Below are 19281 nucleotides of genomic sequence, written 5' to 3'. Positions count from 1 at the left end.
AATGTCTTTTTTTGAAAATGTTTTGGAAGAAATGTATGAAATTTTCTTAGTGTATATACTGTATGTTTGTCATATGTGACTTTTTTTCTCCCAACTGAAGTTCGATGGAATAAATTTTTTTGCAGCTAACACCACTTAGGTGTTATGGATGTTTCCTTGAAGTATCCGTGACGGGAAACTTCAACGATACATGGGGCATGTGTAACATCATGGCTGTTATGCTGTAAGGATTTATTTAGCCTTTTGCTTTGGTGTAATGTTACATCGTTGAGCTTCTGTAAATGTGTTTGATTGAATAGATAACACAAAATTGTATACTCTTTTCTTTGTTTAAAACTTTCATGTCGTGGCTTGATTCTATGCAATGTAGTATATCTGTCATTTAAATTCTTTGTCCCATTTGGAGGGAACAAAACTTACTGTATATAATTGTAATTTCTGTGTGAATAATTTTTTGTAGAAATGTCAATATGTGCAAATGTTCTGTTTTATTTAATGTATTTGGTTACTGTTATGTAAACTGCTGACCTTCACTTAGGATTCTTAGTTAGTTTGTATGAAAATGATGTAGTGGTTCCCCTCGGGAACGGAACTGTGTAGCGCGCGCAAATTGTGGTTGGCCTAGGCAGAAAAGGTGGAAATGAGAGTCAGTAGGGGGACGAGCTACCGAACTGTGCACTACCATTTAAAAGTTGTATGTTGTGCTGGTTCCGAGAGAGGCTTTTTCTGCCACTTTCCAATGCTTCGGAGGGATGGATAAATAGTTGGAACGATTCTGGAATTGGTATCCATCCTCGCCACCAAGAAATGACAGAGTCCAGCAATTCTGCCTGGAAATCCACCTACTGACATGCAATCGCCACGACATTGCGCAATCACTGTAACGGAATACTATAATAATGTTGAAGGATCAGTTTATTGGATGTGTTAGTGAGCTTAAATATAAGGTAACTTATAATTGAATTCATGTACCTACCTTGATTTCTTTCCCTATCACAACACCTTTCAGGTTCTTCTCCATTTGAACTATGATTACCGAGCGTCCAATTTTGTGGAAAAAAATGAAAACCTCAGAGTTAGACACTTAATTACATAATGTTGTTTGATCTTTGATGAGAAGGGAATATTCAGATTTACTGTGGATTTAGTGAAATTGTGGGAGGTAGTAAATTTAGTCTTGTGAAAGCCTTCCAGGGATGGAAACAGTCTAATTTAAAGTTTTGTGGAGTTTCAAAGTCACCTATTTAATCATTTACTCGAAAGCAAAAGACTGTGGTAATAAAGAGAATTTGCAATTTCTTTTAGAGATTAATAGCTCTTTAAACTGAGGCTTATAAAGTGTTGCTTAGTTAATGATCATAGTGCTCCCTGTAGTATATTTTAAAAGGTGAGTCAGTTCTTGCAAATTAGTCAACATTATGTTTCACTGTAGTAAAAGTGGAAAACTGCAATGGTGGATAGTTATATATTCATGTTTGCTAAGTGTTTGTATCTCTTGTGTATTGGAAGTGTATATCAATAGTATAACAGGATCCACAGTTTGTCTATTGTGCTAATGCTAGGTAACAAGTAATGGAAACACCACTATTTATGAAAACAATAATATCTTTATTCAAAAGATAGTGAGAAGCAACCTGTTAGTGGATTCCAATTAATTTTCATTTAAAATAGTAAAGTATTTAACTGAGAGAGACTTAACCTATGCCCAATTTATGATTCTGCAGTGAATAGTAATAATAACGTTATAAAGACCATTCAGTTCGAATAAGCACTGAAAGTAATAGTGTGTTTCGTTATTTGTTATATTTTTGCAAATAGTTTGTGCTGCTCTAGCCATTAGCTTCAATCTTACCGTAAACATATGTATGTGTCAGAGTTCATTGCACTCGCGTGTGGCCAAGTATAGGTTGTGCTTGTCCGTTAAAGTTACTCATACCTACTTTCTTAAACGAGAACGTTAATCTTTCTCTTGCCTAATTAGGCTGGCGACCGTTTTCTTTATCCATTAAACAGTGCAGATAGGCAAAAATTTTGTTTGTTACTGTTCAAATATTTACGTAATTCTGACTTTCATTTCCGATAAGCCACTCCCGTTAGGTACAACTCGGTCAACACGACAAAGTTCCTCTCAGAGGGTAAGACTGCCCTGTTGCTTTATACCATAATTGTTTTAAGTAGATAGTTATATTTCACGACCTGCCTCCTACTTTAAGGTTACGGTATAGCAGTAGTAGAAAGGAGTGTTATACGTGGCTTTTCCGTGACAGGACTACTTGTTCTGTTAGGGCATAGTACGTAATAAGCCAAACTTGGTATTTGATTATATAAGCTACGTAAATGCTGTTGCAGTGTTATATGCTTGAATGTGGTGCGACGTGACAAAATCAATGGGAGGATCAGCTGATAACCTTCCTCCCCTATGTGAAAGTGGGGAGGAATTGCCGGCCCGATTGGCCGAGCGGTTCTAGGCGCTTCAGTCTGGAACCGTGCCACCGCTACGGTCGCAGGTTCGAATCCTGCTTCGGGCATGGATGTGTGTGATGTCCTTAGGTTAGTTAGGTTTAAGTAGCTCTAAGTTCTAGGGGCCTGATGACCTGAGATGTTAAGTCCCATAGTGCTCAGAGCCATTGAAACATTTTTGGGGAGGAATTGTAGTATATGCTGTAGAGAATAAACGGTCTAATTAGTGCTGAATAAATATTTAAATGTACTAGAAACAGAAGTATTAAGGGACAACATCAATAACATCTGTGATAAACTTGGCAGCCCGCATCTCGTGGTCGTGCGGTAGCGTTCTCGCTTCCCACGCACGGGTTCCCGGGTTCGATTCCCGGCGGGGTCAGGGATTTTCTCTGCCTCGTGATGGCTGGGTGTTGTGTGCTGTCCTTAGGTTAGTTAGGTTTAAGTAGTTCTAAGTTCTAGGGGACTGATGACCATAGATGTTAAGTCCCATAGTGCTCAGAGCCATTTGAACCATTTTTTGAAACTTGGCATCAGTATCGGGGGAGATTTAGTAGAGGAAATGAAATAATTGAACTACTTGCACAGGCGAAGAGGGTATCTCTTACCAAGCATTAATTTGAGCAGTGTGTGGGAATTAATCATGGATTGTGCGAAAACGAGAGACTATAAAAGGAAATCTAAACGTTTGATCAGTGGTGTTACAGAAGGATCCAGAAAACTAAGTAGAGTTACTGAACAGAAATGGTGACGAATGGAATATGTGAAACACACTGACCAGAAGAAGATAAAGAGTGACAGGACATGCGTTAAAACATCAGGCTATAACTTCAAAAGTACTAGAGGCGGGTACAGTGAATATGTAGAACAAAATGAGTTTATAGGGTGCAAGCTTTTTCGTGGGATAAAGTGAGTGGCACCAGTCAGAAGACTGATACCCAGACCGAAGTGTACGATTGTGGAAGGCAATCGGAACGCTCATGACAGATGTCATAGCCGTATCAATTGACCAGTTACATTTCCCAGCTTCAAGTTTCCTCATGTGACGTAATAGGTGTTATTTCAGGCTCGTAAATAGCATGACTAGTTAGAACATTCCATGACTTCATATTTCTAATCCCTCGTGTGCCACATCTGGTAACAGGTGAAACGTCTTAAGGGCCAGTAAATTTCGTTCTTGCTATATTTTTCATTCAGATAGTTTTAAAGAGTTGTGTAACACTCGCTACCTTTCTAACACATTCTAAGATTTCTCAAAAGAAATACACAAGTATACTGATTAAAGTGTCTAAGCACATCAATCCAGGAAAATTTGTGTAACAAGTTCAAAACTGGTTCATAGCAAAGTAGAATTTAATCTGACAAAAACTCATATTATGCAATTAAAAATAACTAAACATGACTAACAGTTACCAGAAATAGAGATCAGTGCGCACACTTGGCAGGTGGTATTTCCTAGGTACTCGGAAGGATAACAAATTGAGTCAGCACTAAATTCGCAGCTCTTCCAACATTACCTTTACAAATCTTTCTGTGGTTTGATCTACCTACAGAACTACTAGCAAGGTTTTAGTGAGTGCTGTTGCATGCCGTAACCTCCTAGAACAGTGCATGTATGATGAAAATAGCATTTATTCCACAGACGAGTGCTGTTACGTGACGTCGGTGAGTGAGTAATAAACATACTCAAGAATTTACTCGCTTTAGGCACTGGTGAATTTAAGATGAGTCCTGAAATTCGGAACAATAACACTGCAAATAAAAATGTTTCCATGCCGCTATACTTTTAGCGTCCGTGTCTAGCACTCAGAATGTAGTATTATATATTTTTGCACAAGTCAGTTTCTCCACAGACACTGGCAGGAAATAGAAAATACCCCTAAATGGAAAACAGAGACTTCTACAATTTATCAGAATATTTATACATGCGGACATAAATTCTGCTTAGAACTGACACTAATATCAAACTCTTAATTTTTTTAATAATCGAATATTTGCCTTTTCGTAACTGCCCAGTATAAAGTAGTTCATAAAAATAGCATATCAGCATTATAAAAGGATGGGAACTTGCTTTTGTTTTCTTATTAGATACTTGTAAAATTAAATTCTTGTTCAACGGAACTTCATTGGAGCTACAAACATCTCCTTTACTTCTCAGCAGTTCGTTCATCTCACTTTGTCCTCTTTCGGGGATTTTATTTGATGTAGCAGGCACGAAACGAATCTGTACTTCCGTCCGTGTCTTTTCTTCATATGCAGAGACTTTCTTGCACGACAGACACGCAACAGTGTGATTTACTTATCTTAGAGCACAAAAGAAAATTATGGCATTACGTGGACTCTTATACTCTTGTGAAGATCCGGTCTCGCAGCGAAATATTCAGGCTTGTCTTGCGCCGAAATAGCGGTCCATTTACTCGACAAAGGCGTGAGTGACGAGCAGGCCGGTCTGTTGTTTTAAATCGGCTTACCGGCCTCGGTAATTTCCGCGCTCCCGGTACTCCGGCTGCGAAGCCGATTACTGCCAAAATGGGGCGCGCCGGCCCTGCTTAGAATGCATCGGCGGGAGCTCCTTCCCTTACACCGTCCGAGACGTTCTGTGCCGTCGACCCTTCTCTTCTCAGAGGCTTCCCTTCTACTGTAGATATTTTACTTACGAATGGAATATACTGAAGTAACTTGGGACGCTTAAGACTGGTTGTCATGTGCCACTATCGTCATCATTATAATAATACACTGAAGGGACATAAGTCATACTATATCTCCTAATATCGTTTTGGACCTCCTTTTTTTCACGGCGCAGTGCAGCAATTCGACGTTGCGTGGACTCAACATGTCTTTTGAAGTGCCCTGCAGAAATGTTCAGCCATGCTTCCTCTATAGCTGTCCATATGTGCCGAAGTTTTGCCGGTACAGAATGTTGCGCACGGACTGAGCTGTCGATTACGTCCCGTAAATGTTCGATGGAGTTCATATCCGGCGATCTGGGTAGCCAAATCATTCGCTCGAATTGTCCAGAGTGTTCTTCAAACCAGTCACGAACAGTTTTGGCACGGTGACATGACATCGTTGTTTAGGAACATGAAGTCAACGGATGTTTGAAGACGCTCTCAAACTAGCCGAACACATCTAATTCCAGTCAATTATCGGTTCAGTTGGGCGAGAAGACCCAGTCAGTTCCATGTACACATAGCCTACACAATTATGGAGCCATCACCACTTTCCACACTGCCTTGTTGACACATTGGGTTCATGGCCCGTTGCGTTCTGCGCCACTCTCGAGTAATACCATCTGCTCTTACCATCTGAAATCGGGACCTGCCTTGCCAGAACGCGATTTTCCTGTCGTCTAGGTCCAACCGATATGGTCACAAGCCCAGGAGAGGCGCTGCAGGCAATGTCGTGCTGTTAGAAAAGCCATTCGTGTCGGTTGTACGCTGCCATAGCCCATTAACGCCAAATTTCGTCTCACTGAACTAATGGAGACGTTCGTCGTACTCCGTACATCGGTTTCGGTGGGTATTTAAAACACTGTTGCTTGTGTGTTAGCACCGACAACTCTATGCAAACGCCGCTACTTTCAATCGTTAAGTAAAGCCGTCGGCCACTGCGTTGTCTGTGGCGAGAGGTAATTTCTGAAATTTGGTATTCTTGGCACATTCTTGACATTTTGGACCTCGGAATACTGAATTCCCTAACGACTTCCGAAGTGGAACGTTCCGTGTGTCTACCTCCAACTACCATTTCACGTTAAGAGTTTGGAATGTTTCGTGCGTCTACCTCCAACTACCTTTCCGAGTTCAGAGTCTGCTAATTCCTACCGCGTGGCCACAATCACGTCGGAGAGCTTTTGTAAGTAGGCTGTTTGGGTTTTTATGTTGGTAACACCACGTAGCGCTTTGTGTGAAAATCACTGACCGTGCTGTGTGCAGTCTGTGGCTGGTTGGCATTGTTGGAATATTCGCTATTGTAGTGGTGGGCAGTTGGATGTGAAGAGCGCGTAGCGGTGAGCGGCCAGCAGTGGTGTGCATGTGGGGAGAGAGATGCCAGAGTTTTGAGAGGTTGCTATAAGTGGACGTGTGTCCGCCAGAAAAAGGAAATTTGTAAAGGAGGAGGAGGAGATTCGTGTTTAACGTCCCGTCGACAACGAGGTCATTAGAGACGGAGCGCACGCTCGGGTGAGGCAAGGATGGGGAAGGAAATCGGCCGTGCCCTTTCAAAGGAACCATCCCGGCAGTTGCCTGAAGTGATTTAGGGAAATCACGGAAAACCTAAATCAGGATGGCCGGAGACGGGATTGAACCGTCGTCCTCCCGAATGCGAGTCCAGTGTGCTAACCACTGCGCCACCTCGCTCGGTGAAATTTGTAAAGATGAATGTCATGAATTGATAGATATATATATGATGACTTCTGAAAATTATTAAGGTAAATGCATTCCTTGTTCTCTATCAAAATCTTTCATTTGCTAACTATGCCTATCAGTAGTTACAATATTTCATTTAGCTGGCAGTATTGGCGCTCGCTGTATTGCAGTAGTTCGAGTAACTAAGATTTTTGTGAGGTAAGTGATTTATGAAAGGTATAGGTTATTGTTAGTCAGGGCTATTCTTTTGTAGGGATTATTGATAGTCAGATTGAGTTGCGCTAAATGTATTGTGTGTCAGTTTATTGATGATCAGAATAAGTAAAGAGAGAAATGTCTGAGCACGTTCAGTTTTGCTCAGCTCTTTGGAAATCAAATAACATAAGAGGTTTACCAGCACTGTCATTCATAAATTTTCCAAAGGGGACGCTTCACTTTTCACATGGATCAGCTCAGTAAAAATAACAGGTCCGCCAATGCAGTGTCCTTTTATACCTTGTGTACTCGATGCAACCGCTATATGTATATGTGCAATCACTATCCCATCTCAGTATGATCACTATCATCATCATCATCATCATCATCATCATCATCACGAACAGCTTCTTCTTCTTACGTAGTCAACCATCAGGTCAGTTAGCTGCAGTTCGCCATGTTTTTCTGCCTTCAGCATTCCTCTTGAGGGCGGTGTATTTGGTGCAGCAGAAGAGGAGCAGAAGAAGATTAGTGTATGATGTCCCGGCGACAATGAGAACATTAGAGGCGTAGCACAAGCTCAGATTAGGGAAAGATGGTGAAGGAAAGCCGCCGAGCCCTTTAGAGGGAACCGTCGCGGCATGTGGCTTAAAAAATTATGGAAATCATGGAAAACCTAAATCAGAATGGCCGAACCCTGGTTTGAACCGTCGTCCTCCGGAATGTGAGTCCAGTGTGCTATCCACTGCTCTCGGTGTTCTGCAGCGGTTATCCCCCGTAGTCTGGCTGATGTATTCCAGGCTCGGTCTGATACTTGTGTTCTTCCCTCCAACTGTCCAGTCAACTATACTTTTAACGAACGACACCATCATGGCTCTGCAGATGGCCGAAGAATGTGTATCTTCTGTGTTGGATAAACTTCAAGGACACGGCAGCTCTTCATTTGATACTTATCCAGCCCAGGATATCGTTAGCATTTGCGGTAGCACCGCGTCTCAAAGGCTTTCAGTCTGTGGTTTTTTTTGCTTTTAAGACTGTTCGAAATTGCAGCCCAATTCGGACACCTTCAGACACCATTATCCGAGAAGTTTGTTTATGCAGTTTCTTCTCTTGTTAAAAGCCTGGTGGATTCTGCATGTAATATCCTTTAATTTTCCATGTGATGTAATTTTACTCCTAGACGGACAAATGATTAGACAGTCTCCAGTCGCTCATTGTTAAAAGACCATCTAGCAACAGCGTTTTGTTTACCAACCAAAAATATTTTTTTGTTAATTTTTTTATTGGTTTGGCACCACATGAAATAATTTATCTTATCTTCCATTTCTCCTTTTTTTCTATTACTTTTCATTCTTTCCCTAAAGTTTTCTCCTCTTTGTTCTGTCCGTAATAAACCGGTTTTTTTTCTCCTGGAAGCCACTGAAATTTTTACTTTTGTGATTCTTAAAATTTTCCCAATTAAAGAGTATTCCAAGAAGTTCCGGGGCTGCAGCCGAATGACGTCAAATTCTTGCCAAGACAGTTCGGCTAACAACCATTCAGCCATCTTCAGGTGAGTGTCTTGCACTGCATATTGTTTTTTGGTAGGTTGTACAGCTTCAGTGGTGGATCTCTGTCATACTGTTTTGGTGTAAGGGTAAAATTTTTCTATCCTAGAATGACTTCATTCCAATGACATCATTGGAGTGCACGTTGAAGGTGTGGCGGTGGGACTTGAGATCCTGTACCACCCTCCGACGGTGGAAATTCAACGTAGCAAGCAATAGGGAACACAGCTACATAGATACTGACATTGGTGGCGGTGTTATGGACGTCACATATCGAGTAGACGCATCAAGACTGGCACTATTAGTGGTTGTAACAGGGTCAGCGTTAGCCATGGTGCAAATCTGATTCCTCGGGGATGGTAAGATGAACACAGTGGCGGTGCCAGTGTCGGGGAGTCGTGGTGAAAATGTCGTGTAAGCCAATGAACATGTCACGTAGGTTATCCACATTGTCATAGAGACGCCTTACCTTCTCTCGAATGGTCGTCTTTGCAGTTACCATGTTTGTTTCCTTGTGGATGGTAACAACTCTCGTAAGAGGAGGCGCATGCCGGCGGCGCCGAAGCAACTTATTCTGCAGGCGCTGGAGGGCCTGCATCCGGGAGGCACTAATCATGGCTCACGCGGAGGGCCATAGGTGAGGGAAGGGTGGCCAACCGTCTGGTACAGTCGGAGTTTGGTTTCTCAGTTAAGTTCCCTGCTGTTGAAGAATTGTTACAACGCTTTTGCTTTTATCAGCTTCTGTCCTTTTTGGGTTACGTATTCCGCATGGCGATGGAAGAGCAGTTTTTTATCCATCTGGACACCTATATATTTATCCGGGGATCATGGGACCTGGACGCCTACAATAGTGATGTTGCCGCAGAGGTCTGGGCACCGTTTGCTGAAGTAGACTGTCGTAGTTTTGGCGGCATTGAGAGCAATCTTGTTAGAACGACACAAGATGACAGTCGCTTCAACTTGCCTCTGGAGAGGACCAGTGAGCTGGTCCGTGTTGCGGTCGGTTGTATAAAGCGCCATATCATCGCCAAATCATTCATATAAATGTTGAACAGGATGGGAGACAACACGGAGCCTTGTGATGTAAGCTCGAGCGTTTTCCTTGTTGAGTAACCAAGAAGGTACTGTCAAGTAGGAAATCATCCACGATCTTGATACAGATATCTGGTATGGTCGTCTGTGTCAGCATTTTGTACACAAGACTGTCCTGCAAAATCTTATCGTACGTGATTTGCAGGTGCAGGAAAATCGCTGGCGTCGATATGGTGGAGTTAAAGCCCTTGCTGACATGTCCTGTGGTCCTAAGAACTTGGAGTTCAGCCGACAGGTGGGAAGCGGATTGTCCCAGCCGCTGCCAGAGGCAGAGAAATGCGTTTGTAGATCAAAGATTCTATGACCGTTGCTATGGTATTCAGAAGGTTCAAATGGCTCAAATGGCTCTGAGCACTATGCGACTTAACTTCTGAGGTCATCAGTCGCCTAGAGCTTAGAACTGATTAAACCTAACTAACCTAAGGACATCACACACATCCACGCCCGAGGCAGGATTCGAACCTGTGACCGTAGCGGTCACGCGGTTCCAGACTGAAGCGCCTAGAACCGCACGGCCACAACGGTCGGCATTCAGAAGGTTAATGGGGCTGTTGTTAGTAGGGAACATAGGATCCTTCGAGGGTTTGGGGATGGTGATCAGCTTGGTCTGCTTCCCCTGTATGTGAGGGAGGGGGGGAGGGGGGGGGGCTGTTGTGGGACAACAGTTCAGGATGCTGGTAAATAAGAGCAGTGGCATGCGATGTGGCCGATGGAGGTGTTCATTTATAGTGCCATCCAAACCTGGAGCTCATTGTCCATGTTCCTGTTGGAGGAGCTGCTCGACTTCTGCAGGGGACTTAAGGTGAGGGGCAGTAAGAGGTGGTCTTTGGCTGAAAGCGGTAACTGCTGACAGTATACCGCATTCATCCCCGAATTCCGAAAGCACAGGGCCCTGAACGAGCAATTGGTTCTGGGCCTCAAATGTATTAGTTAGAATTTCTACCACATGGAGGGCATTATAAGTGAAGTAATCCACCGTGCAGATGGGATGGTTGGTCCTCACTGCAGAGTGCTGTAGAGCTTGGACAACAGCCCATTGTGATCTATGTTGCAGCAGAAAGACAGACATCATGTCCTCCCACTGCTCTGTTTTCCAATTGGCGAGGTGGTAACAGAATTCACATTGGAGACACCTCATGTCATGCTTATTCTGGGGGTCACAAAACTGCTTCCACTGCCTGTGGTAGCAGTTCTTCTGGATTTTTAGTTTGCGAAATACGAGAGGCAAGTCATCCAGTGGGGCTTAAGTTCTTGGGACAATAAAAGTAGATGCCTTCATTGCCTTCTAGATTTTCGTCGTTAAGTAATCAACAACGCTAACCAGATTGGCAGGCGTTGTCAGGTCAGGCTATTTCCCGGTGGTGAGCCACTCGGGATAGCTGCACAGTCTTAGGTGTCTTGTCACAGTTCGAGCGGCTCCCCTCGTCGGAGTTTCGAGTCCTCCCTCGGGCATGGGTGTGTGTGTCGTCTTTAGCGTAAGTTAGTTTAAGTTAGATTAAGTAGTATGTAAGCTAAGGAACTGACGACCTCAGTAGTTTGGTCCTATAAGACCTTACCACAAATTTCCAGTATCCCGGTGGTGTTGCTGATATCCTCGAAAATTTGTCTCAATGCGTGATGGTCAATGTTTCTAACGTCTACAGACAGAGTAACATTGGTAAGGTGCAGGAGCATGGGGTCGTGGTCAGAGGCCAGTTCGTGGAGAGTTTAAAAAAAAATTATACAGCAATTTCTTGAAATGGCCAGATCCAGAACATCTGTCTGGCAGTCAGAGCAAACAGGTATATGGGTGGGAGTGTGGTGACCATAAACCGACATTGCCAGAGGATCTTCCAGTTCAAGGAATCTGACCTTGGGAATAGCAATGTGTGAATGCCAAGCCGGATGCTTGGCGTTGAGATCTTCCCCAACAATGAGTTTGTCAAATGATGTCATACTATGGATGTCTGTTTCAAGAAATGGTAGGTTAGGACTCAAATATGCCACAGCAAAAGTAATAGCACTGAGGCAGGTAGAAACAGTGGCTGCTGTAGCCTCTATATGTTCTGGTAGTTGGAGAGCCTTATGATTATGGACGAGTGTCTTATGTAGGAATACTGCCGTGCCCCCAGCTCGGCGATGGAGTCGGTCAGCGCGATAGGAAACCATGTTGGGAGAGGAAAGTCATCTGCGGGTTTAAGGTGGGTTTTTAATACAAGTGAAACGTCCACAAGTTGGTCATAGAGGAAGATGTTCAGTTCAGTCTTCACACGTTTAGTGCCATTAGCATTAAAAATACAGACAACTAGATGATGGTTGTGCAGTTCGCGATTCGCCATTATAACAAAATCTGGCTGAGCCCGTCAACAAGAGCGATGACCTCTGTGAGTCCGTCCGCCGACCAACGGATATTTAGAGCTGTTTCACAAGTGACATCTCTGATGTGGAGAGAGATGGCCAGAAGGATCTCTCCACATCATTCCTGAAAGAATCATCGGTCTCCACCACTGGGAGAATATCCTCAGTAGGCTGCTTGACACTACAGAAGGCAGAGGTGGGCGAGGTGACTGGTGAAGAAGGTGCTGCAATGGAGAGCTATGGAACTTAACAAATGGTCGTGAAGGAGGCTGCAGACAGTTTTTCTGTTTGATGGGCGTTGCTATTCGTCACAGGAGGCAGATGAGCAGGAGTAGACTGAGATGCAGTGGCGAACATGATCGTAGGGGACGGAGCTAGAAGGGAGTTAGTGCGTCGCAGATGCGTTACGTGCCTGAGCATCTGTAGTTTGATGGTCGTCGGGTTTACACCTTAACATGGCGGTCACCGTGGTCTAGGGGTAGCGTCTGTGATTCATAATCAAAACTTTTTCGGTCCTGGGTTCGATAATCGCCAGTGCTTAAATTTTGATAAATAATCAGCATTGGCGGTCGAAGACTTCCGGCATAAGAAGTCAGCCTCATTCTGCCAACGACCTTGTCAAAGTGGGTGGAGGAGTGGATAGAGGTTCAGGGCACTCTCTTGTCCTAGGGGTGGGAAATTGCCCCTAAAGACGGAAGAATCAGCAATGATCAACGACATGAGGATGCAGAAGGCAATGGAAACCACTGCATTAAAGACACGTAACGTGTATCTACAGGACATGTGGCCTGTAATTGAAGAAGTGTCATGATGATCGCTCCATTAGCAAAAGATTCCGGAATAGTCCCCCATTTGGATCTCCGGGAGGGGACTGCCAAGGGGGAGGTTACCATGAGAAAAAGATTCAATAATCTACGAAAGGATGACGTTCTACGAGTCGGGGCGTGGAATGTCAGAAGCTTGAGCGTGGTAGGGAACCTAGAAAATCTGAAAAGGGAAATGCAAAGGCTCAATCTAGAGATAGTAGGGGTCAGTGAAGTGAAGTGGAAGGAAGACAAGGATTTCTGGTCAGATGAGTATCGGGTAATATCAACAGCAGCAGAAAATGATATAACAGGTGTAGGATTCGTTATGTATAGGAAGGTAGGGCAGAGGATGTGTTACTGTGAACAGTTCAGTGACCGGGTTGTTCTAATCAGAATCGACAGCAGACCAACACCGATAACGATAGTTCAGGTATACATTCCTACGTCGCAAGCTGAAGATGAACAGATAGAGAAAGTGTATGAGGATATTGAAAGGGTAATGCAGTAAGTAAAGGGGGACGAACACCTAATAGTCATGGGCGACTGGAATGCAGTTGTAGGGAAAGGAGTAGAACTAAAGGTTACAGGAGAATATGGGCTTGGGACAAGGAATGAAAGAGGAAAAAGACTAATTGAGTTCTGTAACAAGTTTCAGTTAGTAATAGCGAATACTCTGCTCAAGAATCACAAGAGGAGGACGTATACTTGGAAAAGGCCGAGAGATACGGGAAGATTTCAATTAGATTACATCATGGTCAGACAGATATTCCGAAATCAGATACTGGACTGTAAAGCGTACCCAGGAGCTGATATAGACTCAGATCACAATATAGTAGTGATGAAGAGTAGGCTGAAGTTCATAACATTAGTTAGGAAGAATCAATACGCAAAGAAGTGGGATACGGAAGTACTAAGGAATGACGAGATAGTTTGAAGTTCTCTAGCGCTATAGATACAGCAATAAGGAATAGCGCAGTAGGCAGTACAGTTGAAGAGGAATGGACATCTCTAAAAAGGGCCATCACAGAAGTTTGGAAGGAAAACATAGTTACAAAGAAGGTAGTTGCGAAGAAACCATGGGTAACAGAAGAAATACTTCAGTTGATTGATGAAAGGAGGAAGTACAAATATGTTCCGGGATAATCAGGAATATAGAAATACAAGTCGCTGAGGAATGAAATAAATAGGAAGTGCAGGGAAGCTAAGACGAAATGGCTGCAGGAAAAATGTGAAGACATCGAAAAAGATATGATTGTCGGAAGGACAGACTCAGCATACAGGAAAGTCAAAACAACCTTTGGGGACATTAAAAAAGGCAACGGTGGTAACATTAAGAGTGCAGCGGGAATTCCACTGTTACATGCAGAGGAGAGAGCAGATACGTGGAAAGAATACATTGAAAGCTTCTATGAGGGTGAAGATTTGTCTGATGTGATAGAAGAAGAAACAGGAGTCGATTTAGAAGAGATAGGGGATCCAGTATTAGAATCGGAATTTAAAAGAGCTTTGGAGGACTTACGGTCAAATAAGGCAGAAGGGTTAGATAACATTCCATCAGAATTTCTAAAATCATTGGGGGAAGTGGCAACAATTCCGAAGACGGCAAGAGCTGACAAGTGTGAGAATTATCGCACAATCAGCTTAACAGCTCATGCATCGAAGCTGCTTACAAGAATAATATACAGAAGATTGGAAAAGAAAATTGAGAATGCGCTAGGTGACGATCAGTTTGGCTTGAGGAAAAGTAAAGGGACGAGAGAGGCAATTCTAATGTTACGGCTAATAATGGAAGCAAGGCTAAAGAAAAATCAAGACACGTTCATAGGATTTGTCGACCTGGAAAAAGCGTTCGACAATATATAATGGTGCAAGCTGTTCGAGATTCTGAAAAAAGTAGGGGTAAGCTATAGGGAGAGACGGGTTATATACAGTATGTACAACAACCAAGAGGGAATAATAAGAGTGGACGATCAAGATCGAAGTGCTCGTATTAAGAAGGGTGTAAGACAAGGCTGTAGCCTTTCGCCCCTACTCTTCAATCTGTACATCGAGGAAGCAATGATGGAAATAAAGGAAAGGTTCAAGAGTGGAATTAAAATACAAGGTGAAAGGATATCAATGATACGATTCGCTGATGACATTGCTATCCTGAGTGAAAGTGAAGAAGAATTAAATGATCTGCTGAATGGAATGAACAGTCTAATGAGTACACAGTATGGTTTGAGAGTAAATCGGAGAAAGACGAAGGTAATGAGAAGTAGTAGAAATGACAACAGCGAGAAACTTAACATCAGGATTGATGGTCACGAAGTCAATGAAGTTAAGGAATTCTGCTACCTAGGCAGTAAAATAACCAATGACGGACGGAGCAAGGAGGACATCAAAAGCAGACTCGCTATGGCAAAAAAGGCATTTCTGGCCAAGAGAAGTCTACTAATATCAAATACCGGCCTTAATTTGAGGAAGAAATTTCTGAAGATGTACGTCTGGAGTACAGCATTGTATGTTAGTGAAACATGAACTGTGGGAAAACCGGAACAGAAGAGAATCGAATGAGGAGGTTCTACGCAGAATCGGAGAGGAAAGGAATATGTGGAAAACACTGATACGGAGAAGGGACAGGATGATAGGACATCTGCTAAGACGAGGGAATGACTTCCATGGTACTAGAGGGAGCTGTAGAGGGCAAAAACTGTAGAGGAAGACAGAGATTGGAATACGTCAAGCAAATAATTGAGGACGTAGGTTGCAAGTGCTACTCTGAGATGAAGAGGTTAGCACAGGAAAGGAATTCGTGGCGGGCCGCATCAAACATCAAACCAGTCAGTAGACTGATGACAAAAAAAAAAAAAAAAAAAAATGGCGAAATGGGCACGGATCCGCGATGGCGAACGTGGACGATTAATCCATCGTTTCCTTCTTGGAGGGTGGGAAGACTTCTTAACCTTCCGGTATGTAGGGAACCCTTCCAGGAAGCCAGTGCTCAGGGTCGTGACTTGTGCTCAAACGGCGGGCGCTTGTGTTTCTCTGAGGCTGGAAGTTTGCAGTCCTCCGACGCATGCGACCCAGTACCTTGACATACCGAAAGGGCAGTGAGCAGCAATTGCTGATGTGCCACAAAGGTTGACACCTACGACAGATGGAGGGACCATTGTGGCCTTCATATGATTCAATACACAGCTTGGCGTGCATGAGTTCCTGCTTTGGTAGATGCGTATCACGCCTGCTCTCCTAATAAGGGATTAACTTCCGGGTCTCGGTGCTCTCTTTTTGTATTGATGGACCAAATGGTCCAGGAACTTGAGACGGAGTAACACTTCTCTGACGTATGTTTCCGTAACTTCGCAGGGAATGTCTTTGATGACGATTTTTGTTCCTCTGTCGCCAGAATCTTGATGAGTGTAGTAGTTCAATAGCCCTCGACTTCGCAAAGCTGAGGAGTTGGACATAATCGTCCTCTGTGTCAAGCAGGTTGCGACCGAACCGCCGAATCTTTCCATCAGTAAATGGGGTATGTTCTCAACTGACTCGGTTGTTTTAACCCCCTCCACTGACGGAATGACCCGCTTCCTAAAAATGGCTCTGAGCACTATGGGACTCAACTGCTGTGGTCATAAGTCCCCTAGAACTTAGAACTACTTAAACCTAACTAACCTAAGGACATCACACACATCCATCCCCGAGGCAGGATTCGAACCTGCGACCGTAGCGGTCGTGCGGTTCCAGACTGTAGCGCCTTTAACCGCTCGGCCACTCCGGCCTGCCCCGCTTCCTACTTCCGTATGTATAAAGCCAATACGGACTTGTAGCTGTCACGCCTTTGCACTTACTGCTTCGTATTTTAACCGTAAATAGCTCAGTCCTAATGGTAAGAGGTAGTAGTGAATTCACGTTATTAATCTTCGAATACAGCGCAGCTGCCACAAGCTCAGCTCACTTTTACTCCACTCCTACCCTCGCCATTGCACCACATTAAGTGGGTGCTACATGGACCTTGCTAAATTCACTTGCGTATACATTTTTGACCGTTACTCGCCAGTATTTACCTAATGATTAGTACACTCCTAACCGGACTATTTCCGAAAGAGCTGTGATGATTGAACGGGTTCGATCCACGGCCTACAGTGCCCTACAGTTCACACGGTAACACTGCCTACCTGACCCACTTAACTTGGTAGTGAGCTTATGTATCCAATCACCACTGTTAGCAGCAGTGGATAATCCTATCAGCACGACGAGAGCAGCAGACTTACCGTCGAATCCTCCTGAAAATACTTATAGCTACGGTCGCCAGCTCTGAAGGAGCAAAAGAATAAATCAATTTTTTGGCTCGTTTCAAAGTGAAACGGCTTGAGTTGAATTTAAACTTAATTCTGAATATTACTATTTCTGATCATTCTAGGTGATTCTACAAAGCAAATACTCTCTCAATTTCTGTGAGTTGGCTAGGTAATTACTACCAAGACAATTTATGCAACTTAGGTTAACAAAATCCTATCCTTCAACTTATTTAATGATTTTGGATATTACTCTTTGGACAATTGATATAGAATTAGTTAAGTGACTTTACTTGAAAAGTTACTCAGAAAAATTTAAGTAACTATAAATAGGCGACTCATTCTGGTGTGACCATTGCTCTTTTCAACATTCTTATACGCTAAGGTATTCTACAACCAAAAGAATTGTAAATGAAAGAGGCGATGGTGGCCTCAGTCTGATTTCACTATACTATGTTTGAGGTTACTACACTTTACAATGAACAACATGCGTCGTAATTTTACTCATTACTATATTCTGTCCTCTGCACTTGCATAAAAGGAAACTGGTATTCTCCTTTTACATGTATACAAAGTTCGACCTAACAATTGCAAGCAGTCTTGCCTTGGGTAGACGTGTCGGTGCTGGTGGTGAGATGCATGTGGCTAACGCAGCTCTTCACGCCTCATGCCCTTAATGGCGGCTGGAACTACGAGCTGTAGCACTCTTATAAGCTACTGCACGTCCGCCATAAAATCTGGGCGCAGGAACTCTTACAATCAGCCCCAGTGGCATAGAGACGGCTTCGACAACCATTCGTCGCGTTCCACTCCACAAACGGTGACGATATTCGCCTCTTCGCTGTTGCACAATCACTTTTGCGTGAGCACAGTTACGCACGTCCAATCACGTCAACACTCCCCAGGCCATTCCATTGTTCAGTCCCTGTGTCTCCAGCTACCTCTAGCTACGCTCGTATCACCAAGAGTGGGGGCGTTCCCCTACCACATTTTCATCGAAATCATTTAGTATTTAAGATTATTTGTATTTATTACCCTGGAGTTCATACCAGTCATAATAATTTACTACTAGCGCTTTATAACATTAAATCATACAGTAATAACTTATAATTACCAAGAAAAAGAATACATTTGACTCCGAGAGCTTAGTGCATTGTCTGACAGGTAGCGCTAATTTCCAGTTTCGCCAATAGATGGCATCAGGGTGCACTCCCTGGCAGTCTCACACCAGCGCGCCCGTTTCCGACGCGCGGGCTCCAAATTACTGTCAGCCCACCATCATTTCAGTTCCGTTACAAGGTACTTGACATGGTCCTTCTGGTAAGCTGCCCGAAATTGGCCTGCAATAAGGTGTTGCTGTTAGGTGTTCGGTGTAATGTAGTTATTGGGATTGTAAACCACGTTAGGTGGGATCTTCTCCTTCTTTGGTGCTGGTGGCGGTGGTCGGTGGATTCTGAGATGTGTGGCGAGGAGGGGGGAGGGGGACATGTCCTGGTCCATGGAACCAATAGGTGCATCTGAATCCGAATCACGGACGCTGCGATGGGCGCGAGTGGAATACCGTTTATATTTTCGACCACGGAGGGAACCGACAGGGTCGGTCTCACCAGAAGGCCCGTTGGGCCGACGAGGTAGTGTAGATGAAACAGCACCCGACGGAGCGTCCACGTGGTTGTCGGTTGTGTTAAAGTTGGGGGTCGACATGACCTGAGCATCACTGGGTGAGAGGTCTATCACCAGGCGACAGCGGAAGTCGTCGGATGACGAAGAAGAAGATGGGCCCCTCAGGCGAGGCTGGTTACAGGATTCACGTGAATCGGTATCACTGTCAGTGGTTACCGTTGACTTGCAGAGGGAGGTACGGTGCGCTCGGTCCTTAGCCCTTTCGGTGGTGTCACTATCGGCGCCTCTGGCACCTTGCCGGGATGTCCGTTGACCGGCCGGTATCACATGCCACGCGATGGGGCGGCGGAAAAGTCTCTTAGCCGCGGATTCCTTTCCTTGGTCCTGTTCTTGCTTTGCCTCAGCCCGAATGACGCAGCCAAGACCCTGGCGGACAAAATACACTCCTGTCGACTAAAAATCCCAAGTAGGACGGACACATACTAAAACCAATAGTGCCTTAGAAGGTGAACGACAAATCATTAGTACTAAACAACGCTGAGCAGAAATCATGATCGACGCGCACGTACTCGCAAGTAAA

This window comes from Schistocerca piceifrons, chromosome 3, assembly GCF_021461385.2.
Source record: "Schistocerca piceifrons isolate TAMUIC-IGC-003096 chromosome 3, iqSchPice1.1, whole genome shotgun sequence".
Lineage (NCBI taxonomy): Eukaryota > Metazoa > Arthropoda > Insecta > Orthoptera > Acrididae > Schistocerca > Schistocerca piceifrons.
Note: the sequence above shows the minus strand (reverse complement) of the source record.